At 49.9% G+C, this 23,202-nt stretch overlaps 1 protein-coding gene across 4 annotated transcripts in view; it reads left to right on the top strand.

Annotated features, from left to right (window-relative positions):
* Positions 1-23,202, top strand: part of Oatp30B (Organic anion transporting polypeptide 30B) — a 341,602-nt gene that overhangs the window by 113,988 nt on the left and 204,412 nt on the right. For 3 of the 4 annotated variants that reach the window (XM_065454801.2, XM_065454804.2, XM_065454802.2), the window contains exon 3: positions 15,820-16,064. The gene's annotated coding sequence lies outside the window, so the exon portion shown is untranslated. Of the gene's footprint in view, positions 1-15,532; positions 15,699-15,819; positions 16,065-23,202 lie in introns of those variants that run through there. The other variant, XM_065454803.1, reaches the window with a different exon arrangement.

Genomic DNA, 23,202 nt, shown 5'->3' on the forward strand with positions numbered 1-23,202 from the left:
TGTATCTAAAGTACTCGGCTCTCACTCTGCGCTCTTCCGGCGATCCTTCTTTGAGTACGGTATATGGCACTCAAGCAGAATGAAAGCGGGATGATAACGAACGCGGCGACGGCTATCTTTTCGCTGTGTCATTCTTATCCTTTCATTGAGCGCACGAAGCGAGTGTCGCACATACGTCATGTGTTGCTGCTATACCAATTTCCTGTGCGCCCACATCTTTTTCTCGAGAGTATTCGGACGATCTTCCGTCGTAGCGTTTTTTTTTTTTTTGTAACTGTCGTCTTTGTATCTCTCGTGTTTTTTCCGCTGGGGCCATAGGTCCACGTTTTTGGGCTCGATGTAGCTCTTCTCTTGCGCCTCTCCCGTGCCTTGACATTTCATTTCGACGTGCAGCAGGTGCTTTTGCTCTAAAAGTGAAAGCGTCGATAGTTCTTGTTGGACCATGGTTGATCGCTTCGAGTCGCCATATTCCTGTCACCCCGTTATGCGTTCGAACGTCGTCCTTAATCAGCATCGTTCATTCATGCCTTCGGGGCCATGTGTTCTCGAAAGAATCCCGTGGTGCATGGCGATAGGTGCATCGGTGAGTTAAATTAAATTAAATTATGGGGTTTTTACGTGCCAAAACCACTTTCTGATTATGAGTCACGCCGTGGTGGGTGGAGGACTCCGGAAATTTCGACCACCTGGGGTTCTTTAACGTGCACCTAAATCTAAGTACCCACGGGGGTTTTCGCATTTCGCCCCCATCGAAATGCGGCCGCCGTGGCCGGGATTCGATCCCGCGACCTCGTGCTCAGCAGCCCAACACCATAGCCACTGAGCAACCACGGCGGGTCAGGTGCATCGGTGAGTGCGCTCAGACAGTGACGGAATTGTACCCACAACCAAATATTTATTCAGCCGTGGCTTGTCACTACTCGCGGTCCTCCATTTGTTCTATACATATCTTACCGTCAGTTCCGGCACAATTCGTTGTGTTGTGGTCTAATTTTCTCTCTCTGAAGAGACCTAGCTCCGCCTGTCGATATTGATGAGGATAATTGTGACACCCATCAAACGACGAGCTAGGATACGTCAAAAAACACTGTAGCACTTTGTAGGCGTCGCGTGTATATATCTCGATTGTCTTTCAGTTGCGTCCCTAATCACAGAATGCTTTCAGAAACGTTGCATATTTTGCGAATAGAAGAAAAGCGGGGGGGGGGGGGGAGGAAGAGAAGCAGGGTGAGAACGCCGAGGCGTATAGTGCAGACGAATACATGTGCTCACCGCATCATTCCTTCGGTATTCGTTGCTTGAAGCAGTATCGCTCGCCCAACTGATGTTTGAAAACTCGCCGTCCTGAAGTACTGCAATATGACTGTTCCAGAAGACACGCATACTGGTAGATTCTATCGTTATTATTATTTTTTTCGCGTGCAGCGCAGTGGAGTCCGTATTCGACGGCACCGACGTATCACCGTGATGTCACGCTCTATATAAGATCCGATAACGCCTGAATTTATTATAAAAACGCTTCGATATATTCATCGTGACATCATGATGTCGATGTATAATCGTGATCCGCGAGGATGAACGTTATATTTTGTGCAAGGGCAGCTGGCAATCACGGTAAACGCTCAAGCGCTCCAGGTTGCCCGCAGTACTTGCATCTGCAACCTTGCGGCGTATCTGCGCCGTTTAGTGTATGTCATGCCGCGTTGCTTCTCATGATTGTGCAGAATTCCGCTAGTCAGCGTTTCCCTTCATCGGTGAAATGGCCAAATACGAGGACTTTATGTGGGTGCATTATAGATGTTCTTGCGTCTTTTAAAAAAGCTCCGCGGAGCTCTCGAGAAATGCCAGACCGTGGAGATCGCCGTTCCGCCCGCGGTAAACAAGGCCATTTCATTACCTTAACGGCTCTCCACTCCCCGACGTACGCTCCTTCCGAGACAGTGATTGCCCAAGAGCGGGCACCCCCGGACTGTGTATGTCGGTGCAGCGCTGAGCTAATCGCACGGTTGAAAACGAAATGTCTTCTCCACAGCTTGTCTCCCCGTATGCCCCCTGACGACCTTTCTCGACGACTCCAACGAAATATCGCCGGCGCTGCGGTTCTAATACGGCAGAGCGTCGGTATATTATAACTCCGTGTATAGAACTCCGTTTGCGCTAGACGTAAATATCAGTGCCCGTCCGATCTCAACGCTTTCAATGACCAAAAAGGAGGAAAATATAAGGGCAAAATTTTATACATATGGTAGTCTTGTGTAAGCGACTTTGATGATGACATGCTGTTTGTATACTAGAAGCACACTTCCATGCAGATTAACCAGTGTTGATTCGCCTGAAGCGCCAATATGCCAATCTGTTCGTGTCGTTTGTTGGTGAGACAGGGCGAACCTTCCTTGTTTGTTAATTGGCCGTGTGTCGAATACCAAAGACGCAGACGTGAACGCCAGCGCTGGTGGCGCCATCTTTGGACGCTGAGCTCAACCAGAGCGTGAAGAACTATTATCGCGATGATGCTCGGTGTGGTATACTTTGACTTTGTAAAGGCGTCGGCAGCAATCATTAGAGGAGTACTGGCACATACTTTCGAAGTCACAGAAACTTTGTCACGCGCTTCTTGTACTTAAGAGGATAGCACTTCAAATGGAACTACGTTCGTTGATGTACACTCATCAGATAGTTAACTTCGGTAGATACTTATAAAGCCTGCACGATAGACGTTTTCGTGACGTCATGTCACAGAGCAAAGTTCCTGACGTTGTGTAGCTGTAAGGCTAGTTATGGGGACGTTGCTCCGATGATATAGACAAACACGCGCGTTTTTTTTACTTTAGTGCGCTCTGAATTACTTTCCAACTTGCCACTATTTTTTTCCGGGGTTCGGAAAGCTTGCACCTTTATTTACCGCAATAAACTCACACGTGGAATATGTTATGCGAGTTTTAACGTATTGTATTTTATTCCTCTTTTGGCGACAACAGCCATACAAGACAAACATGTTCCTAACATGTTGTCGTTGAACAAAGCGCCGAAAGATGTCACTAACGGCGCTGAGATATGAAGTGCCTTAAGTGCTGCATCCATCTCCCCCGTCCCCGGTGTTCCGATATTCCGTAAACAGCGATACGTTATGCAGACAGGCTAAAACTGTCTAATATACTACTATCCTGTTTTCGAGTGACTCCACTTACAGTATAACGTTGTCGACGTAGTATAAGATTCCTATAACTGGCTTTCACTGTACACAGCTAGCTGGACCTTTGTGTACCGTGTGCTCTCGGGGGCTGCGAAATCGAGGAAGATGTGATCAGCGTCTGGCCGGTAAAGGTAATCACCGAGAGAGCCATCGGTTCCGCCGAGCTCAGACTCTGGTCGAACGAACCTGCGGCGCGGGGCTTATTTGTGCCGCTGGTGTTTGGCTTGTTTTCCGTCCCTCGCGGCTTGTTTAACTGACCGGTATAAAAGAGTGCGAGCGGTGATTCGGTAAAGGGGGGAAGGAAAAAAAAGAAAAAGAAAGGAAGGACGTAAAAGCGAGTGGCTAGTCTTAATGGAGGAGATCGATGGCCAGCGTGCCTCCTTTCGGAACCGCTCTTCCGATGCGGTTGTAAAACAAGGAACAAAGGAAGCCGCCAGCTCAGCGAAGTCCGACCGAGTGCAGCGTTTCCTGCGACGTAGTCGACGATGTTGCCACTGTTATAAAAGAAAAAAGTAAACAACGCAATGAACAGTTGATTTAAGATGTTAAGGTGAAGCAGGTTATGGGGTGGGATGTGTATGATGCATATATAGAGGTAATCGTGCACTTGACGCCAAAGACATCATTGACGTCTTTGTGTAAAATATAGAAGATGGCCAAACCGTCATAACTTGTTGAGCGCGCATGTAACACGTGTGTAAACTCATTATGTGGTTCCATTTACCTACACATGCAAATGATGTATTTTACCCATAATTTATTGTTGCGTGCCATGGACGTTCGCACTCCTCACAAAGGGCTTTCAAGTCCGAGTCAAAATCGCTAAGTTATTGCGGCAGTTTCCCTTCATCTTTTCTCTCCCCGATGTGTATGGCAGCAACAGCGATGGGAGAGATGTCTTACGAGCACACAATGCTAACGCTGCGGTGACCTACCATATTCTCCTTCACTGCTGGTGCATAGCGTTGATAGCAACATAATCGTTAACGTGCAGTCCTTTCACGATTTTCATCCAAAAAATAACACTCAACGCGACGCAAATGTTTCAAACACATTTTAGTTAGTCAAATCGCCGTAAGATGTCGCTGCTACCAGCAGTGCTACTGTCCTGGTAATGTGTGGTCAATCAGAAATTTACGCTCAAACCAAAAGTTTACTAGAGAGTTCTAGGTTGTCCGTAAACGCAATGCAGTTTACGGAAAAAGAGAGATACGCACGAGCGCAGCTGTGTCGGTGGCGCCATCTTGCGACATTGACGTCAACTAGAGCGCACCGAAGTATAATTGAAAACACTATGGCTTTACCTATCCGCGGGTGCGAGGGCAATGACAGCGACAATCAATATCCCGTAGTGGGCTTCTTTTACCTTTTTACCCCTTCTGCAGTGACGCAATACAAGCACGTTTCTGACGCGGCGGGGTTGAAGAATGCGCCACAAGGTGACGCAACCAACGCTGCCGCTGCTTTCTACGTCTCCGTCGATTTGTTATTCCGCAAAGTGTAATAAGTTTTCAGACGGGCTAAAACTGTCCGTTGATGGCGCTTTTGACGATTTCGTTCTCCTCGGTCTCGCAAGGTGTAGCTTCCAGCGTTGCTTTTCTCGGCTACATTCCCGTGTTCCGCTAATCCCGAAACCTTAAGTGCGTAAAAACCCAAGGTTAATGTGATTGGTCCTCAAGTGTACACGTTTTTATGTTGACCGTTCCATCTACCTGAGATTGCGACAGTGCTACAAAAGCGCGCCAACCTCGCTGCGCTGGATCATAGATGATTTGCGGTTGAAATCGGCTTCCCGACAACTCCGTCTAAAGACCGCTGGTAAGCTAATAGCATAGGGCAAGAAGCATGGCCTCTGAGATGCCAGATCTCGGAGGCCATGTAAAAAGAATCGATTTCGTATTCCCGTTGCAATCGCGTGCGATTTGCCTGTGGCGATTGATTCAACCTCAACTGTGTAGCTCTGATGGAAGCACCTGACGGAGTGGCTGTGTTTGATACTGCACTTCTGTACCAGTTCCACGACTTGTTTTTTCGCAGCGCTGTGTGTAGACTACGGCCGGAAACTGCACGCGTGAAACAAGTGGTCATTGTTAGCCGCTTAGGTCATTTATTAAGACGTGTCAGAAATACAGAAAAAAAGAAAGCAGAGAGAAGAACAACTGAATCTACTCGCACACCGCAGTGTGTGACTCTACAGTGGGGCGTCCCGCTGAACGTCGTCGTTAACTGCAGAGCCGCTGCGAGATTTAAACGGTGCAGCCTTTGATGTGTACGCGCCGAGCCGTTGGACGACAGAGTGATTCACGTTCGGATGTGTGGGCTGCGGCGTGTTCCAAGTTGGGGCCCACCGCGGCTGTAGTGGCGCGACACTGCACACAACTGCGGCGAGAGACGGCAGAGGGAGGCCGCAGCGTCAGAAGCCGAGTAAATGGCTTTCTCTGCGCTCCATTGTTTCCCATTAAACCGGCTCAATCGATCGCAATTCCATTAGGCCGGCTAGAAGAGCCGAAAGAGACAGTGCGCAAGAGCGAGATATCGCACCCAGGCAGAAGCTCGGTGCACAGTTCTTTTCTTGTTCTTTTTTTTTTCTCGCACCGCGACTAGAAGGCTTCTACCCGTCGTCCCTTGCGCACCTAACTTATGGTATTTCTTATCTCATCGGATTTCGCTCCACAACTTCGGGCGGTGAGAGGTCGGGGGATTTCGGAACTCCAGGGAGGAGAGCTTTGTCTTGAGCTATCTTTTTCAGTGTTGGTTATACGAAGTCGGCGCGGTGCAGCTAGAAGACCTAAACTTCGATTGCGGTCTCGCTGCCTCGGCTAATTTGCCATCTTCTATTGTTGAGTCGGCTTCTCGTTTCCCGTTTCAGAGTATCGCCATTTGGAAGAAAGAAGGAATCGCCAAATTATGCGAATCGAATAAACAAATGCGGGCTCGGACGGCAGCGTGTGTTTTCAGTCTGCAGCATAGCTTCGGCGCTTGTCTGTGTGTATTCTTACAGTGGGCATTCCGATCTCCCCGATCTTAATGTTGAGGGAAGCTCGGCGCGAAAAGTTAAGGTTAGCGCCAAACCTGAAAGAGAGAGACCGAAAGGAATAAAAGCACAATGTGAGGTTACGCCGTCCTGTTAATTGCAGTGGTTGCTGCCGTTTTTGAACTGTCTCGGATCGCGCACGGAGCTTGTTCCCTGCTTTCGATTCTACTCCTTATTGACGAACCGCGCAATTCCGAGCTTGACTTGGTCTAACGTTGTAGCTTTTGCGCAGCCCATGCGAAAGGGTCAAGAGATCGTGGGTACGCGTAGCTTTGTTTGTTTATTTTTATTTTCATAAACGATAACACGTACGTGCAAATGATGAGATGGAGCATATTGTGTCTGCGCGTATGTAGCGTTTACCTTCAAAGCTGGCTTCTCTGCATAAGGGGCTTTGTCGGCTGGAGCCTGCTTCTGTGCTTCCGTGTACGTTTCCCTAGCGATAGCCATAATATTTAAACTTGTAATCACTTCCCTTGGCATGTGGCTGAGAACATTACCGTGGTAGCGGTAAGCTTCATTATCACCTTAGTTGAGTGTTGGGCCGTTGGTTCAGCATTACAGAAGTTTTCCAGCGTAGCAGACGCAGACAATCAAGAAAGGACGCGCTGTGAGTGCTCAGTGTTGTTTGTCTGTTGAGCAGAGAAGCTTTTGTTTTCGTTATCGATCTATAAATAACTGATAAGAGGAGCTGGTACACCGGCATCAAATCTAGGCCCTCTGGATTCTGAGTTCGGCGCTCGCTCCTAACAACCGCAGGACTTTGTAGCTGTGCACAACAGTCACTTGCGTCATGCGAATGTGGACGCCTTCTAGGCTAAATGTAATAAAGCGACCTACCCGTTAAAGCTACTAGTTTTCGCGATGAAGTTGCAACACCGATCACTTGCTTCGTTAACACCAAGCCGTAGCACTTAGAGACCAGCATACCTTTTTTCTTTATGCAGATTCTAGAATAAGTTGTACATATTAAAGCTATGCATATCCAGTTACGACGATACGCCCACCGGGTCTATATAGCTTGAGAGGAAAACAAAATGTATTACTGAATTTCAGTAAAGGAATGAGAAGAATAACGAAACGCGGAAAAAAAAAAGTTAGCCAGACGCTCATCTGACTTTGGTCTGCTGCTATGGGGATAGAGTAGTCGGCTAATTAGTCCGCGTCCATTTATAACGTCCGCTTCCACGCTTAAAGTATAACTGTGAGAAAATCGCTCTTACGCACTCCCACGCTATCTATTCATAGACAGTTTTGAATAGTCGCAGACGAATCATTCTGTAGGTCACATTGTGGAGTTCCCACGCAGTGCACAAGAGAAAGCGAATCCATTTGTCCTATAGCATAATTCGTTTGCACGAAGTCGACGCCAGCGAGTCGAGTCAGAAGTTGAGCTGACTCAGCCCGACCCGACCGCGTTTACGTGCATCTTGACGAGCGAATTGAACGAGTAAGCCCAGCCTTCTGCGGGAGGGGGGGGGGGGGGGGGGGTTGCTCGGTGGTATCACCGGCCGTGTCGACACTCCAAACGTCTTTTGCCTCTCTCAACTGCTGACCGCTGGATGCTTCCGTCCACTTTAAATCCAAGCGCTTCTACAAGAGAGAAACGAAGAGGGAAGAGGGAGATTAACCAATGACGTACCCGGTTGGCTACCCTACACTTGAGGAGGGGGAAAAGGGAAGAACGGATAAAGGTGTACGTTACGTACGGGTCTTCACTGTCTGAAACCCTTCGCATCACAGTAGGACGTGCAGAGCGGTCTCCGGGTGCGTGTTTTTTTTTTTTCTGTAGCATACACATGCCTCATCTTGTTGCGAATATTTGCTCCGATATGTTTTTGTCCCTAGTCAACCAGCTGGAGCCTCAACTAGCAAGGCACTGCCCTTTGTGTTATAGTACAGTTATTACCTTTTAATGTCTTTCTTCCCATCCTTGTAAATCTCCATGGTCTTTTTTTTTCATCATTTTTTTTTTGCATCCAGTTCGCTGTCTCTGTTTCTCTTACTTTCTTTCTGATGACTCCTGGTTGCCTATTCACACTTTCAATTACCATGTACTCGGTTGCCAACTTTCCTTACCTCTTCCTCGATTCTTTACCCACGCTTTTCAGTTACGCATACCTTTGCACTTTAGCCGCCCATTTATTTTGACCCATGTTCCTGAGTCTGTCTTCAAAACTAATTGTGCTCTGCGCTTCTCTGACTTGGAAGAAAAGGGGCCCAACCCATGTCACTCTGCACGGCCTCATTTGTGGTTTTACAGTGGGCTCCCGAAGCCAACCGGCCTACAAATCTTTAGTTACCTTCCAACCCCGACGTTATATCCTATTTCCTACTCTTCTTTCCAGATTCTACGCTACGCCTCATACTTACTGTGGCCCCGAATTGCCTATATATTTCATCATTGCTGCATTCCGCTTCCCTTTTATTTTTACATTATCTTGGTGGTTGTATCTTGACCAAGTGTTTCCTTGGTGTATGTATACGCCGAGGTATTTATATTGATTGACTATGGATATGACTTGCTTTGAAGTTTGTGCAGCCGACGCGCGTCAGAACAAAGCCTACGAAACTTCCGTGACAGCCAAGAAACGGAATCCGAAGAAGAGAACGGGCTGCTAGGAGCGGCATTCCAGCCGAAGGCAATGAGCCGGCTTCATAGGAATGCTGACCAGTTCGGCATTTCTACGAGACTTCTGACGTGGGAGCGGCCCGCATCAGTCCGAGACTGATCCCTCAGGACCCAAATAAAGTTATTCATACCATACCATACCATGTCACTCTGCACTGCCTCATTTGTGGTTTTACCGTGAACTCCCGAAGCCAACCGGCCTACAAATCTTTAGCTACCTTCCAACCCCGACGTTATATCCGATTTGAAGCACGAAATGACATTTGCGAATGTTGGCGCCGGCATCATTACTCCTTTCCAGATTCCACGCTACGCCTCATATTTATTGTGGCCCCGAATTGCCTATATATTTCATCATTGCTGCATTCCGCTTCCCTTTTATTTTTACATTATCTTGGTGGGTGTATCTTGACCAAGTGTTTCCGTCGTGTATGTATACGCCGAGGTATTTATATTGATTGACTATGGATATGACTTGCTTTGAAGTGTGTGCTGCCGACGCGCGTCAGAACAAAGCCTACGACACTTCTGTAACAGCCAAGAAACGGAATCCGAAGAAGAGACGGGGCTGCTAGGAGCGGCATTCCAGCCGAAGGCGGTGAGCCGGCGTCATAGGAATGCTGACCAGTTCGGCATTTCTACGAGGAGGCGTGTCTCGATCCATTCCACCCAAGTGACTCGTCCGCGGCGTCATTGCGAGGTTCAGCTTACGATGCGCGCGTGTCATTAAGGTGTGGATGTAAAGTCTGCATTCGTCGTGAGGGCGTCACAACGAGAGGCTTTCCCAGCTCACGTGCCATGTAGGTTGCCAGTAAAGGGTGTCGGATGATGCAGGGAGGCAACCCAGAGTGCCGCATTCAGAAGGCTAGCTGCTCTACGCCGACGCCAAAATTTGATATTCAGGTCAACCTCTCGAACCAGTCAAAGAGTGGTTTCGGCATTGTGACAAGGTGGCAAGTGGCTCTCCGTCGGGCGGTCGTGGGACGTGGACCTCTCGCCCTGTCAACTCTGGGACGATGTGTGTGGTGCCTCTGTTCACTTTTGCTTCCCTTTCGGCGGTGATCTCGGGGGGGGGCTCTTTGTGGTTCTTTGCGCTGACCTCTCCTCGGAGGCGTGCAGGGTGCGGCGCCGGCTACGCAACATCTGATTGGCTGGATATGATGTCACCGGTTGCCTAACTAAGTTTAGCGATCTCGGGAACGCTAGTGCTATTTAAGAATTTTTTTTTTCTGTGCCGTTATCGCTTCCTGTTGCAGCCATGTAAATAAATCCACTACTCGCCGTACTCCTCAACTCGATGTCGTCCTCCGCGTGCATGAGGCGTACGACGGCGTTGGCCGGTTACTCCTTTTTGGGAGATGCCTGACTCCAATTTTACAGGGAACTAACTATATGTACGCATGCGCTGTGTGCTCGTCGCGCCTACAAACTGCCCGGAGGTCAATCGCCTCCAGAAATTACAGTACCTACGGAGGTGATCTGTGAGCCGGCGACGCATTAGACTGGTCTTCTCAGGGTTTCTATGTCTGATGAGGCTCTAATATATCCGACCGGTTGAGCGCAGTTCGAAGAAGACCACGTTAGACTTATCGCGCTCGGCAATGACGCAAACGCGAGAGGTGGTTCGATTGTCTGTTGAGAGCCGCAGTAGCACCGTACTACGTGGGTGTGTATACTATTCGAACGAGGAGTGGGTAAACTATACATTTTATGTCCACCCTTGTAGCTCCTAATAAACAACAGCGTCGCAACATGTCACCAGATGGAGTGGTTCGTCTTCTACAGATCTACAGCCGCCGAAGCTGGACGCGCGCGCGCTTTTTTATCCTCTCCTATTCGGCTTCGCGAGCGTCGATCACGAGCCAAAATGTCTCGGTCCCACAGCGTATCGCGAGCGAACCGAACCGAACGGAACCGTGCCCCGAAATTCTCCGCACACCGGCAGACAGTGTGCGGAAAAGGGGGCCGGATGCAGCGTCTTGCACATTTCACAGCATATATATATATATATATATATATATATATATATATATATATATATATATATATATATATATATATATATATATATATATTCTAGTCCCGGCGCTTTTTACTTCCTACATAGAAATTCTCACCTTCCTGAACGCAGTGCATGCGATTTTCTCCACCGAAACTGAAACTCAAACCCGTTCTTTCCGTTTCGCAAGAACGTGCATCCCTCGACGGCGTCTCGAGCGTTCGGTCTACGTCCCTTCTCTCTCCACTTACGGTTGGCGCCGAGAAATGACACGGTGCAACGCTTTCACCCGCGTTACACGCTAAAGCGTTGCGCGCAGCATAGCTTCGAGAATGGCGCATACAAACTTCGTCTCAAGCACAGTAGTACGTGGCCCGCGCGGTCTTCCTCGTCGTTTTGTACCGACGAGGTGACCTGCTGCTGCTTGCTGCCGCCGCTATATACTGTGCCGCTGTTATAGTACGTGCATGTCGTGCCATACGCGAAAAAACGGCCCGGCGCTCTCGATCCCGGCACCGACTGTGGGGGGATGCCCGAAAATAGACGGGGCTGCTGCGCGCTGGCTCTTCTCGGACTTTCGCTTATGCATGCCGCGCACAAAGTAGGAGGATGGCGAGGAGGACGGTGTGTACAAACTACATGCACGCGCGTATAATACGCGTTCGCTCGGCCGCTGGCGTTGGCCTGTGCAAGCCTGACACAGATACAAAAAAAGCGCGACCCCCCTCGACCAGAGAGACCACGGCGCCTCGGCTTGCCAGAGGCTCTCTTTCTCTTCCTCCTCTCTCCTCTCTCTCTCTCTCTCTCTCTCTTTGCTCATTTGTTCGTTCATTTTCCTGCCTGCTTGGCCTTTCTCGCCCGCGCCAGCCTACTACACACCGACTGTTCGGTTCTTCTCTTCCTCGCCTTTATGGCTCCTCCTGGTTACGGTACGGTGTCTCGCTTTGGAGTGCGTTTCGTTCCTGCTTCGTCGCTCGGTGTGGCTTCCTGCTCGCCTTTTGATCAGATGGTTGTGGGAGCGAGGGGGGTTGTAGTCCGTTGATCTCTCTCACCAAGTGCGCTACCGCGTTCGAATGGAGCGTCGACTTCTGTGTGTGTCGCGCGGCTTCCTTTATGGACGGGAGTGTTATTTTACGTGGATGTTGTCGTGCTTTTGTTATACGGCGCGCCTTGTGTTGTGGAACGGGAACCTGTGCGGCTTCGGGAGACGCCGGGGCCTTGACATTCGACGGCCGTGCGGTAAAATGCCTCCGGTCTCGCCTTCTGTATCCTCGTATCCGCGTCGTCGTCGCCGGTGTTATTTGCGGTCGCGCTTCTGTGCGCCCCGCCGCGCGCGGATGTGTTAAGGTTCGAGCACGGTAAGCTCTCTGGTGCCGCGAAAGAAAAAAAAAATAAAGAAAAGAAAGAAAGAAAGAAAGAAAGGAAGAAAGAAAGTCGTATCAGCTGGTAGGAAATATCTGTCGAGCCGTTCGCGTTTTGATCGACCGCTATACGTCGACGGTATTTTTGCGATCACGCGCTGCCGTGCTTTACTGCGCAGTGAAACAGTGCCGAGTTTTGCTCGAGACCCCCCCCCCCCTCCCCCCTCCAAAAAAAAAAAGGGGGGGAACGGTGAGGCCAAGAGTCGACCAAGTACGTGGAGTGCCATAAATGCTGCTGCATGGTGTCTGGTTGACTCCTGTGTCGGGTAAAAGCCGTGAAAACGTAGCGACGACGTCCACTTCATCGTTGCACACCTGTTTCTCCAAAAGCTTTACCGCGTCCTCTCGTGCTTATATGCGCGTCTTTCTTCGCATAAACACGGGTGTACAAACCCCTCTCGGCCGCTCGCTGAGCAGTGGCGTTAGAATTTCGCCCGTAGATTAATCCGGGGTCTTCATTGTCTACTCTCTTGCACGCCGTACCCTGTCTATGCGCATATTGAATAGGAGCATTTGCGTATTCGTGGCTGTATAAATAGAGTTGGTAAAACCTTGCTCCACCACAATAGAATGCTTTCTGAGGAGAAGCTAAAAGTAAACTCGCTGAACCAAGAATCCGGCTTGTGCTCAACATAATGGGACCTGCTCACTGACACGTGACCAGCAGCCGACTACTCTTGAAAAACGTCCCCTTCTTACTCTAAAATAGTTTTCGGGGGGCTGGTAACATTGGCGACCAGGGGTTATAACGTTTATACTCCGTGTGAATGGCTTTTTACGTTGTGCGTAATCTTCGCTTTGAAGCAGCGATGTATGCGCTGTCAAGACTGGCGAGCCGCTGAGCAGGATTGCCACCTTGCCACCCGATTACGACAAGGGGTGCAAGACGCGCACCTCTCCCTCTCCGTCGCTGCAGCTGCGAGGCGTTCAAAGAAGCGTCCTTTGCGCTGGAATCCGCCGCCTTCCTCCAGCCCCTTCGACATTGTGACGGAACTGGTTCGGTGCGTGAACAATGATTCCGGAGTTCCCCAACGCGGAGCTGATTTGACACGCACGGACAAACTGCCGTGGGGACGACGTATTTTGGTGCGTCTCACGTTTTGGCGTGGCACGGAATAACGAGCGACCCTCGATCGGCGTCGATAGTTCCCGGAACGGCACCCTGACAACGTCGTCGTCGGACATCAGAGCGCGGTTGCCTTTGTGTACGTAAACTGGTCTGCAGAGCAGCGGCGCGTTGGTGATGAGTAAACGAACAGTCGCCGCGTCGTAGGACCGGCGGATCGAGTGTATAAAAACTGTGGTTGTGCGAATGCTGAGGACACTTCTCTTGAGCAGTCATGTTAGACTGAGACACTTCTCTTGAGCAGTCATGTTAGACTGAGTCACTTCTCTCATGCAGTCATGTTGGACTGTTACTCTTTTTCTCAAGCAGTCATGTTAGACTGATTTAATTTCTGTAAATAAACCCTTTTTCCTCGTTCTCGATGAGAAGCAGTTCTTCACTTCATCAACGATCTCAGCGTAAATAAGTTGGACGACGGCATGGGCCAGCTACCTCCGAATTCATGCCGTACTCCAATCTTGGCAAAGGACCACGGACCATGGGATTGAGCCCCCAATCCTGACAGCGCACACAACTATTAGGTACTTAGTACCAGCACTAAGCGTTGCGCTGAAGCGCGGTTCCTATATCACACTACTGTATTGCCCGTTATAACACTATAAAACCGTCATGGGGAAATTAAGCAATGCGACACGTTTGCCACGCTCTACACCTCGTTAGCCGCATAATGTGACAATCGTTATAGCGCGAGCTGTAAGAGATCCGTAGCCTGGGCAGGGGCGTTCTTGTACCGTGTTATTCGGCTTTTACCGGGTATACGAACATTTCTAATAACTTCCCGGGTCGAATAGGGAATACCCATGCGGCGTCTTCGTATGCCATGTTGTAGTCCTATTGACAGCTGCCACGGTGCCGCTAAAGATGAACGTATCTGGTTTATGCGCAGCTTTTTCAGCGTGCTGTCTGTCGAGCAATATGGCGACCTCCATGACGTTTGTACATACCTATAGTAATCGAATAACGAGATTTGATTAGTGTTCTATCATTAGCATATTCGCACGATCACCCGCCGTGGTTGCTCAGTGGCTATTGTGTTGGGCTGCTGAGCACGAGGTCGCGGGATCGAATCCCGGCCACGGCGGCCGCATTTCGATGGGGGCGAAATGCGAAAACACCCGTGTGCTTAGATTTAGGTGCACGTTAAAGAACCCCAGGTGGTCAAAATTTCCGGAGTCCTCCACTACGGCGTGCCTCATAATCAGAAAGTGGTTTTGGCATGTAAAACCCCAAATATTATTATTCGCACGATTCCGAAAGCTTAGGAAAATATAAGGAAGCCGTCATGCCTGGTGCAAAGGAAAACGTTCATTCTAACGTTAAACTAGCAAAAACAGAGGTGTGGATTAGATAATTAATGACCATAGAAATTATTCTAGCCGAGAGAAGCAGAAAAAAAAAAAAACGGAGTCGGGTGGGCCATGTGATGCATACAACGGAAAATCGCCGATGCACTTGAACAGCAGATTTGATGCCGTGAAACGCAGCCTAGGGTGGAATACAATTAGATGAAGAAACTAGATTCGTTTTTCAGCCTAGAGGGTGGGTCCTGTTTGTTCAAGTCGGGCTTGATTGGCCATCTCTGGGACAGCTCTCTCTCCGGCTTTGTTGAATTTCAATTAGCTTACTGTAACGGATATTATACGGAGATATATCAGTGACAGGTCGTACGTTAGTTGCGGCGCCGCAGTATCGCAGCGTCGACATGAATCACCGACGCCGTATGCGAATCGCTGCGCTGTTTTTTTCCGCACCCCGATCGCCGATCTCCGCTCGAGCGATACGAATTTCGCGCTCGCTGAGGCCATCAGCTGGCTTGCGGCTGCCACCACCACCGTCGCGGCGGCGGCGTTGCTCAGGCGACGACGTCACGCGTGACGCAAGCGAGACTGGGTCAGGTGACGAGGGAAGCCCCCCTCTTTGCTACAGTTGAGCGTGAGAAGGTGATGAGAGAGGATGAAGCGAAGATGGGGAGGAATCGGGGAAGGGACATAGCGTCGGTGCGGTTCTCTTCGCCCCTTTCTCTTTTTGTTTCTCCTCGGCTCTTTCCTGTTGCCCCCTTCTCTCTCTTCCTCCTCCGCGGCCCGCTTCCAACCCGCGCGGACCAGTCAGTCTCAGCTGTGAGGAGTCGTGCCGTGGAGGGCGCGCTGAACTGAGCGCTTTGCACTGCTGCGCGCGCGTTCTGCTCGGCTGTGCTGGGAACGTCGCATTGTGTGTGTGTGCGTGCGTGGCCGGCCGCCTGGCTTTTCGAGCGTTGTTGTCGCCTTTGCCGTTAAGCGCGCCCGCGTGTTGGAAGGTATCTATTCTTCGTGCTGCGCCTATTTGTTTTGTTTGTTAATGACGGCGGCGCTTGGCGGAGCTGTCATCATCGCTTACCTGTGACATCGACGTTTCCTCCTCTGTGGATCTGATTCCAGTGATCGCATCGGGGAAACGAGAGTGTGTGCTGCTGCTGCTGCCACTGGGGATCGCGCTCCCCGACCTGCCTGTGTGTGTGGCTCACGACTGTGCGAGGTCAGTGTCTCCTCCGTTGTTGTTGTGGAACAAGTGATCGCCGCCGTCGGAGCCGAGCGGGAGGATATCGTCGACTGCACCGAGACTGACTGCCACAGTGACTTCCGTCGCACAGTCCGCACTGCTTACCTTCGGCAGTTCACGACAGGTGAGTTGGAACTGCACCGTCTTTCGGCTTTTTGCCGTCTCTTCCGCGTGTGCCGAGTTTCTTGTGTTTGTGTGTGTGTGTGTGTGTGTGTGTGTGTGTGTGTGTGTGTGTGTGTGTGTGTGTGTGTGTGTGTGTGTGTGTGTGTGTGTGTGTGTGTGTGTGTGTGTGTGATTGTTTTCTTGGAGAACTTGAGAGCGAGGGTTGCAGGGACTCGCTGTACTGCGCACTTCTGGGACGATTGGACATCTGACAGTCAAGAAGCGAGCGACTAGGGCTTTCAGCCGCTGACGTCAGGCGTCATTTGAGATTGCCGCTGACGAATCCCCCCCACATTTCGTCGTGAGCTCCTATGCGAGCCCAATGCAAATGCACGCTTCGTCTGCGCTCTAAGGACGACGCCACGTTCCTCGCGAAAGCGATGATCAACTGTGAGTCCCACGTCATTACCGATTTGCACTGTGTCACGGTCAACTCGTTGAACGACTGCGGCATCGGATTCAGGTTAACCTCGAATTAATGTCAAGCGCGCGGAAACGCTCTCTAAGTGCACTGCGAGACTCGGGAACACGAACCGCGCGTGAACGAAGCTTGAGCCACAACTGCACGAGTATTCATCCTTGCCGGGCAGAAATGCTTCGTTGCATCGATAACTCCGCAGCTTCATTGAAGACCGGATAAGTGAACTGGTATCTGAACACTAGCCAGCGGGCGACTGTGTTCTAGCGCTCGACAGGGAAACCTGCTTTGATTATAGCAGAGTTGCTTCGGGTTTGTCCATCGGGTCATCCAGAAATACAAACTCCAAGTGAGAGTAGCACTCTATGATGTGCATGCGAAATGACTCTTGATATGCATTCCGGCAACTCGCATAGCCGCGGGACTGTTGTAACACTTGCGGCGCTACGGGCGCGTTGCCCTTTTATGCTCGACGTGGACATGTTTTCCTCGGATGTCTCCTGTCGCACTCCGCGCGCGTGTTGTTACCATTATATATATATATATATATATATATATATATATATATATATATTTATATATATATATATATATATATTTTGCGTGTCGCAGGGTATAGAAGGACCGCTCAGTCTTGACGGGCACAGCGTGTCATGTCGCGTGTGTTGCAACCACGCTTCGCGAGAAACGTGCGACGCTCGCTGGTGTCAACAAAGTGGGAATTGGTAAATCCTGTGTCGAAATATCGCACCATCGAATCGGGCGCGAGGTTGAACTGGCGGACGTTACGAAATCCCTGCTACGGTTTCTCGATCTCTGCGCGGTAGTCCTAGTTCCGAAGAGAAAATAATAAATCGGGGCGTATGATTAACTTACGCATCTGCGGACAGCAAGGGGACCACATTTTACCTTCTTAAGTCGGAGAAGGTCGCGAAAGACGTAAGGAAAGTGGCAACGCTGCAGGGCCATAGGAGTTCCCGCACAAGCATCTTGTGACGTCGTGAATTTTGGCAGCTTTATCGGGAAAGAAATACGAACAACAACATTCCGTTAGGAAGGAACCAACGAAAGAGTTTCGGGAACTTTTCCGGCCCCAAAAACAGCCGGAATGCCAGAAAATACCTCGAAATCCGTGACCTCGCACTGAGGCTGCGGCGGCGCTTATTCGTATATTTAGCTTCGCCTTCTCTTCCAATAATAAACCGTCTTTGGCAAGCAAATGAATATACAGTTGTAAAGGAACACTTTCCCGGTATAAGCTGATTTAGTGCTGCTACTCTTTCGCGTCGCTCTAAAACGAAGTAGGCACGTCCATGTGTCGGTTTTACCAAAACGTCTCCGCTGTCCTCTCTTTCTCTCTCTTTATTGCTGCGAGCTTTAACCTGGCGTTTAGGTAACGCCAGTTAACAGAGAGCGCGCGCGCGAGAGAGAAAAAAAGATGGCTGTGGCTTAGCTAAGGTTAAGCCCAGGATGCGAAGCATACTAGCCTTTATTTTAGTTGTTGAACCGCTGTTTACCCTGGTGAACTGCTGCTGCTTGGCTATATTTGGTTCGGCTAGACGAAGAAACAACTCGTGCAGGCGAGCGCACGAGCTGAGACCCGGCTATGTAGCTACGCGGCCGCAAGCGAGCGCACGAGTTGAGCCTCCGCTTTTGCAGCTGTTATGACGTCACATGGTAGCTACGCGGCCGCGCGCGGCGCAGCAAGGAAGAGCGTGGTTGTGCGGCTAGTATGCTTCGCATAAAAAATGACCTCACAGGTAACGCATTTGTTCTGCATAGCTCGCTCGCTGGAGGGACGTGTCGCGAAAGCAGCCATAACGCAGTGAACAAACAAACTGCGAGGGGGGCGCTTGCGTCTCGCCGCAGGGTGACCCCTCGCGCGCCGTGTACGCTGGAAGAACCGGTTTGCTCTCCCTTCCATGCCGGCCCGATCAGCTGAGCTGACCGCAGGGAAATGTCGAAGGCGGCTTCGAGCGGACACGCGATGGCCGAAGTGGCATGGGCGACCGTTGTCGTTCCGCCGCGCCAGCAGTTGCGGCACGGCGCTGCGACTCTGGACAGTGCGGGGGTGCGCACAAACGGCCGAAAATACCGTGTTTACCCGTGTAAGGTACTCGTCTAAAAACACACTTTTACCGTGGTACAGAGTCCCCCCGCTAACCCGTTTGTTTTCCAGCGGCGACAGTTTCTTGCCGTGTGTCTGTATTTGAGGCTGTTCGGGGGCCTGGTGAAATAATACTGGAATTCGAGCGGTCTATACGTGACACTTTCGCGCTTCGAAGTGCTCGGAAACTTTGCCTGCCTGCATGCATTCCAAGTGCGCGAGAGTACAATAAGTGTTGGCTTTCGCGGGTTGGGTGACAAAGGCTTACGACGAACCACGGTGAAGCCAAATTTTCGGTTATTAGGAACAGTTCGGGAATGTTTGGTTGGTTAGCCGTAACCCAATAAAAAAAGATATATTAACCCTCTATCTGAATGGCGAAATCGCTTAAGCCGAACTTCCTCAGCTGTGACTGGTGTCTGCTGCTCGGCTCGGGTGGAGGCCCCTATCGGTAGAATTTGGAGTCGTGACTCTGCTGGCAGCGCGCGAAGCAAATGGAGTTTCTGTGGACGCAAAACAATGTACGCCAGCGTCGACGGTGACGTTGACACATGCGGCGCTGGCGGCACAGGAGCAACACTTGGAAGGATGTCTTCGAGATTCTTCTGCAGTTTGACGTGCATTGCAGCATTTCTGAAGCCATCAAGTTCGTCGAGTATTTTCGCATCACTATAGGCTGCGTTGTTGGAAGTTTTTCCCGGACATATTTAGCCTAGAGAGAGAGAGAGAGATAAGGTAATGCAAAGAAAGGCAGGGAGGTTAACCAGAGGTAGTTCCGGTTGGCTACCCTGCGCAGGGGGAAGGGTTAAGGGGATAAAAAGAGAAACAGAGTGGAAGGGGCAGATAGAGAGACATTTAGCCTAAAGTCTATGGGTATTTAAGGTGAACTCGCGAACTATATATACGCTGCAGGAACGTTTTCTTGGTAAGCGACGTTGTTTTCGAGCAAGGGACGGGGTTAAGGGGTATGCATGGCTTCTCAGCTTGCACTACTATCCCTTGTGAAAATCTCGCGGGGCGCACCGATTAATCGCAGCACCTCATCACTTTCGCTGCAGCTCGTTGACAATGTACCACACTGCGACAAAGTACTCAGCCTTCTTCTGCTCGTCCCCGCCATCTGTGCATACTGTAGGCCCGCAGCGAAAGGTTAAAAAGCGTACAGTGTTCACCTTAGCGCGTCTCGAAATCTCTCCATTTAAACGCACGTTTCTCCTGCGAACCGATTGTGTTGACGGTATGCCACCTGTACGAATCTGAGAGAAGTACGCTATCCGAAAGCTTATTCTGCTTGAGAAACATATGCGAAGTTGGCTGTCAACTGCGCTTTGTTTTTCTTAATTGGTTGGAACTTCGGCTTCGTGGTATGCTCGTTGGAGAAGCGATCGAATTGCACCCTATATGTGAAAACAGTGAACGAAATTCTTGCTTTGTGTGTGTGTGGCCTAATTATTCCATCCGGGTTGAATCTGCACAGTGCAATACATCTCACTCGTGTAAAAAAATACAAATTTCTCATAATTTGGTTCCGCCTAACCACACGCTTAATGCGTCGTTGCTCGTTGTACGGTCTACATTACTCCTATGGAAGATTTCGTGCATTATTTAGGCTAACGCGTATCGTATGGCCTGGCGGGCCGATTTTTTTTAAAACGCTCGGCCGCTCACTGAACAACTAGTTTATGCGTACATTTAACCAGCATCGTACCGTGCTGCTCTGTGTTTCAGTGCCTGGCGCTAACCGGTAATGATGATGATGATATGTGGGGTTTTATGGCGCAAGGGCCACTCATGGCCAAAGAGCGCCACTAACCGGTAATGATGGTGAACGTCATTCTATAACGCCATAAATGGACCGCAGTGATTTCTTGCAGACCCCTCCCCAAATCGTTCCCGGTGAGTTTGTTTGCTGCATAACAAGTTTCGTGGCCATAATTGAGTTAGTAATTACAAAGCAGACGACATTGGTTCGTCTGGAAATCCTCCCCGTTGCGGCATCGTTGCGAAGCCATTGGCTTCAGTTTTCCATATGTACGAGTCTATTCATGCGCAGCGAAGAAGTTCAAGTGCGGCTATGGGAGCCCGGCTTTCCGGATATATATATATATACATATATATATATATATATATATATATATATATATATATATATATATATATATATATATAATGGGCACCACTCCGTTGCATACTTCATGCATCGAGACAGGAGACATGGAACACTTTCCGTGTAGCCGTGTCCAGGCAACCGTTGTGTTGTAAGGGGTGCTCTATTTGAGAACCTATTCTGATGCGTGCGTGCAACAGATTGCGTTTCCAGGGTGATCGGTTATAGCCCGCAAGGATGCCTTCACGTCTCTCTCTCTCTCTTTTTCCCAAAGGAGTGTGGTTGCTCGTCGTTCGTGGTGATTACCCCCTATACGACATTGCAACAGACGCTAGGGTCGAGCAATACGATGTATTCGTAATTCGAGTGCGTGCTTCTTTCTGTGCATCGCACGCTTGCCCATTTCACGTGGGAGTAGAGCGTAGAAGCTATAGAGTGGGGGGGGGGCTCACGTATACCCGCTCTGGGGGATGTACCCGATGTCAGCACCGGGGTCACAGATGATTTAGCACAGATGAAATGCTATGATGAAGAGCAGATTGGGTGAGGGAACAAACGCGAGTTAATGACATCTTAGTTGAAATCAAGAAAAAGAAATGGGCTTGGGCAGGACATGTAATGAGGAGGGAAGATAACCGATGGTCATTAAGGGTTACGGACTGGATTCCAAGGGAAGGGAAGCGTAGCAGCGGGCGGCAGAAAGTTAGGTGGGCGGATGAGATTAAGAAGTTTGCAGGGACGGCATGGCCGCGATTAGTACATGACCGGGGTTGTTGGAGAAGTATGGGAGAGTCCTTTGCCCTGCAGTGGACGTAACCAGGCTGCTGCTGCTGTTGCTGATGAAGTGCTGTAGCTGCAGATCTTCAGACTTTATTATTTTCTTTTCTAAAGTTAGTATATTTAAATATTATTTGTAGAATTTTCAACTTACCCTACCTTACTTTCTTTACTAAGTTTTATTCCCCTTCTGGCGAGTGTGATCCCTGCCCCGTTTGTTGGATGGGGGCGAAATGCAAAAACGCTGGTGTAGGTTGTGCGGTGTCAGGATTGGGGGCTCAATCCCATCGTCCGTGGTCCTTTGCCAAGATTGGAGTACGGCATGAATTCGAAGGTAGCTGGCCCATGCCGTCGTCCAACTTATTTACGCTGAGATCGTTGATGAAGTGAAGAACTGTTTCTCATCGAGAACGAGGAAAAAAGGGTTTATTTACAGAAATTAAATCAGTCTAACATGACTGCTTGAGAAAAAGAGTAACAGTCCAACATGACTGTATGAGAGAAGTGACTCAGTCTGACATGACTGCTCAAGAGAAGTGTCTCAGCATTCGCACAACCACAGTTTTTATACACTCGATCCGCCGGTCATACGACGCGGCGACTGTTCGTTTACTCATCACCAACTCGCCGCTGCTCTGCAGATCAGTTTACGTACACAAAGGCAACCGCGCTCTGATGCCCGACGACGGCGTTGGCGGGGTGCCGAAGCGTGAGACGCACCAAAATACGTTGTCCCCACGGCAGCTTGTCCATGCGTGTCAAATCAGCTCCGCGTTGGGGAACTCAGGAATCATTGTTCACACACGCCGAACTAGTTCCGTCACAATGTCGATGGGGCGGGTGGAAGGCGGCGGATTCCAGCGCAAAGGCCGCTTCTTTGAACGCCTCCCAGCTGCAGCGACGGAGAGGGAGAGGTGCGCGTCGTGTCGCCCTGTCGTAACTCTGTGGCAATCTTGTTTCGCAGCTCGCCATTCTTGACAGCGCCTCCATGGCCCGGAAAGTCTCGACTGTCTAGCGCTGACAACCGCTAGGCAGGAAGAGAACGGCTGCTGGTCAGGGGGGGGATTGATGTCTTGGCTCGCAGCGACCACTTGTGCATTGATGTCACCGCCCCAAAACATCGAACAAGGACAGGCAACTGCAAAATGAACCCCACAACACGGCTCTGCGCCGAGATGACGTGCATTGGCTCTCACTTTAGACTCGCTAGGCTTAAAAAAAAAAAAAAAAACAACAACATAAGTGCAGAAACAAAAAAAAAATGCTGCATTTCACTATGCCAATTTCTGAAGCGAATTCCTGCTGACAAATTCAGCAATCATGGAGGGAATCCTGCCAAATGAGAGGGGATCTTCTTCGCTTAATAAAAGTTAACACTAGTAACCCTAAAATTTAGGCGGGACCCTCAAACGCAGAATTCAAATTAGCCTGCTCAAACCATCCGCATTGCTATGCAACTTTCCCTTCTTATATCTAACGGAGAAGTTGTACTCTTGGAGAGTGAGGCTCCATCGGAGCAAGCGGCCGTTTTTGTGTGACATTTGATTGAGCCACGTCAGAGGACAGTGGTCGGTCACGAAGATGAACTTCGCTCCGTACAAGTAACACGACAACTTCTGGGCGGCCCAAACCAAACAAGCGCATTCCTTCTCTGAAGCGCTGTAGGCTTCCTCTCTTACATTTAGTTTACG

The sequence above is a fragment of the Dermacentor albipictus genome, chromosome 5, assembly GCF_038994185.2.
Source record: "Dermacentor albipictus isolate Rhodes 1998 colony chromosome 5, USDA_Dalb.pri_finalv2, whole genome shotgun sequence".
Classification (NCBI taxonomy): Eukaryota; Metazoa; Arthropoda; class Arachnida; order Ixodida; family Ixodidae; genus Dermacentor; species Dermacentor albipictus.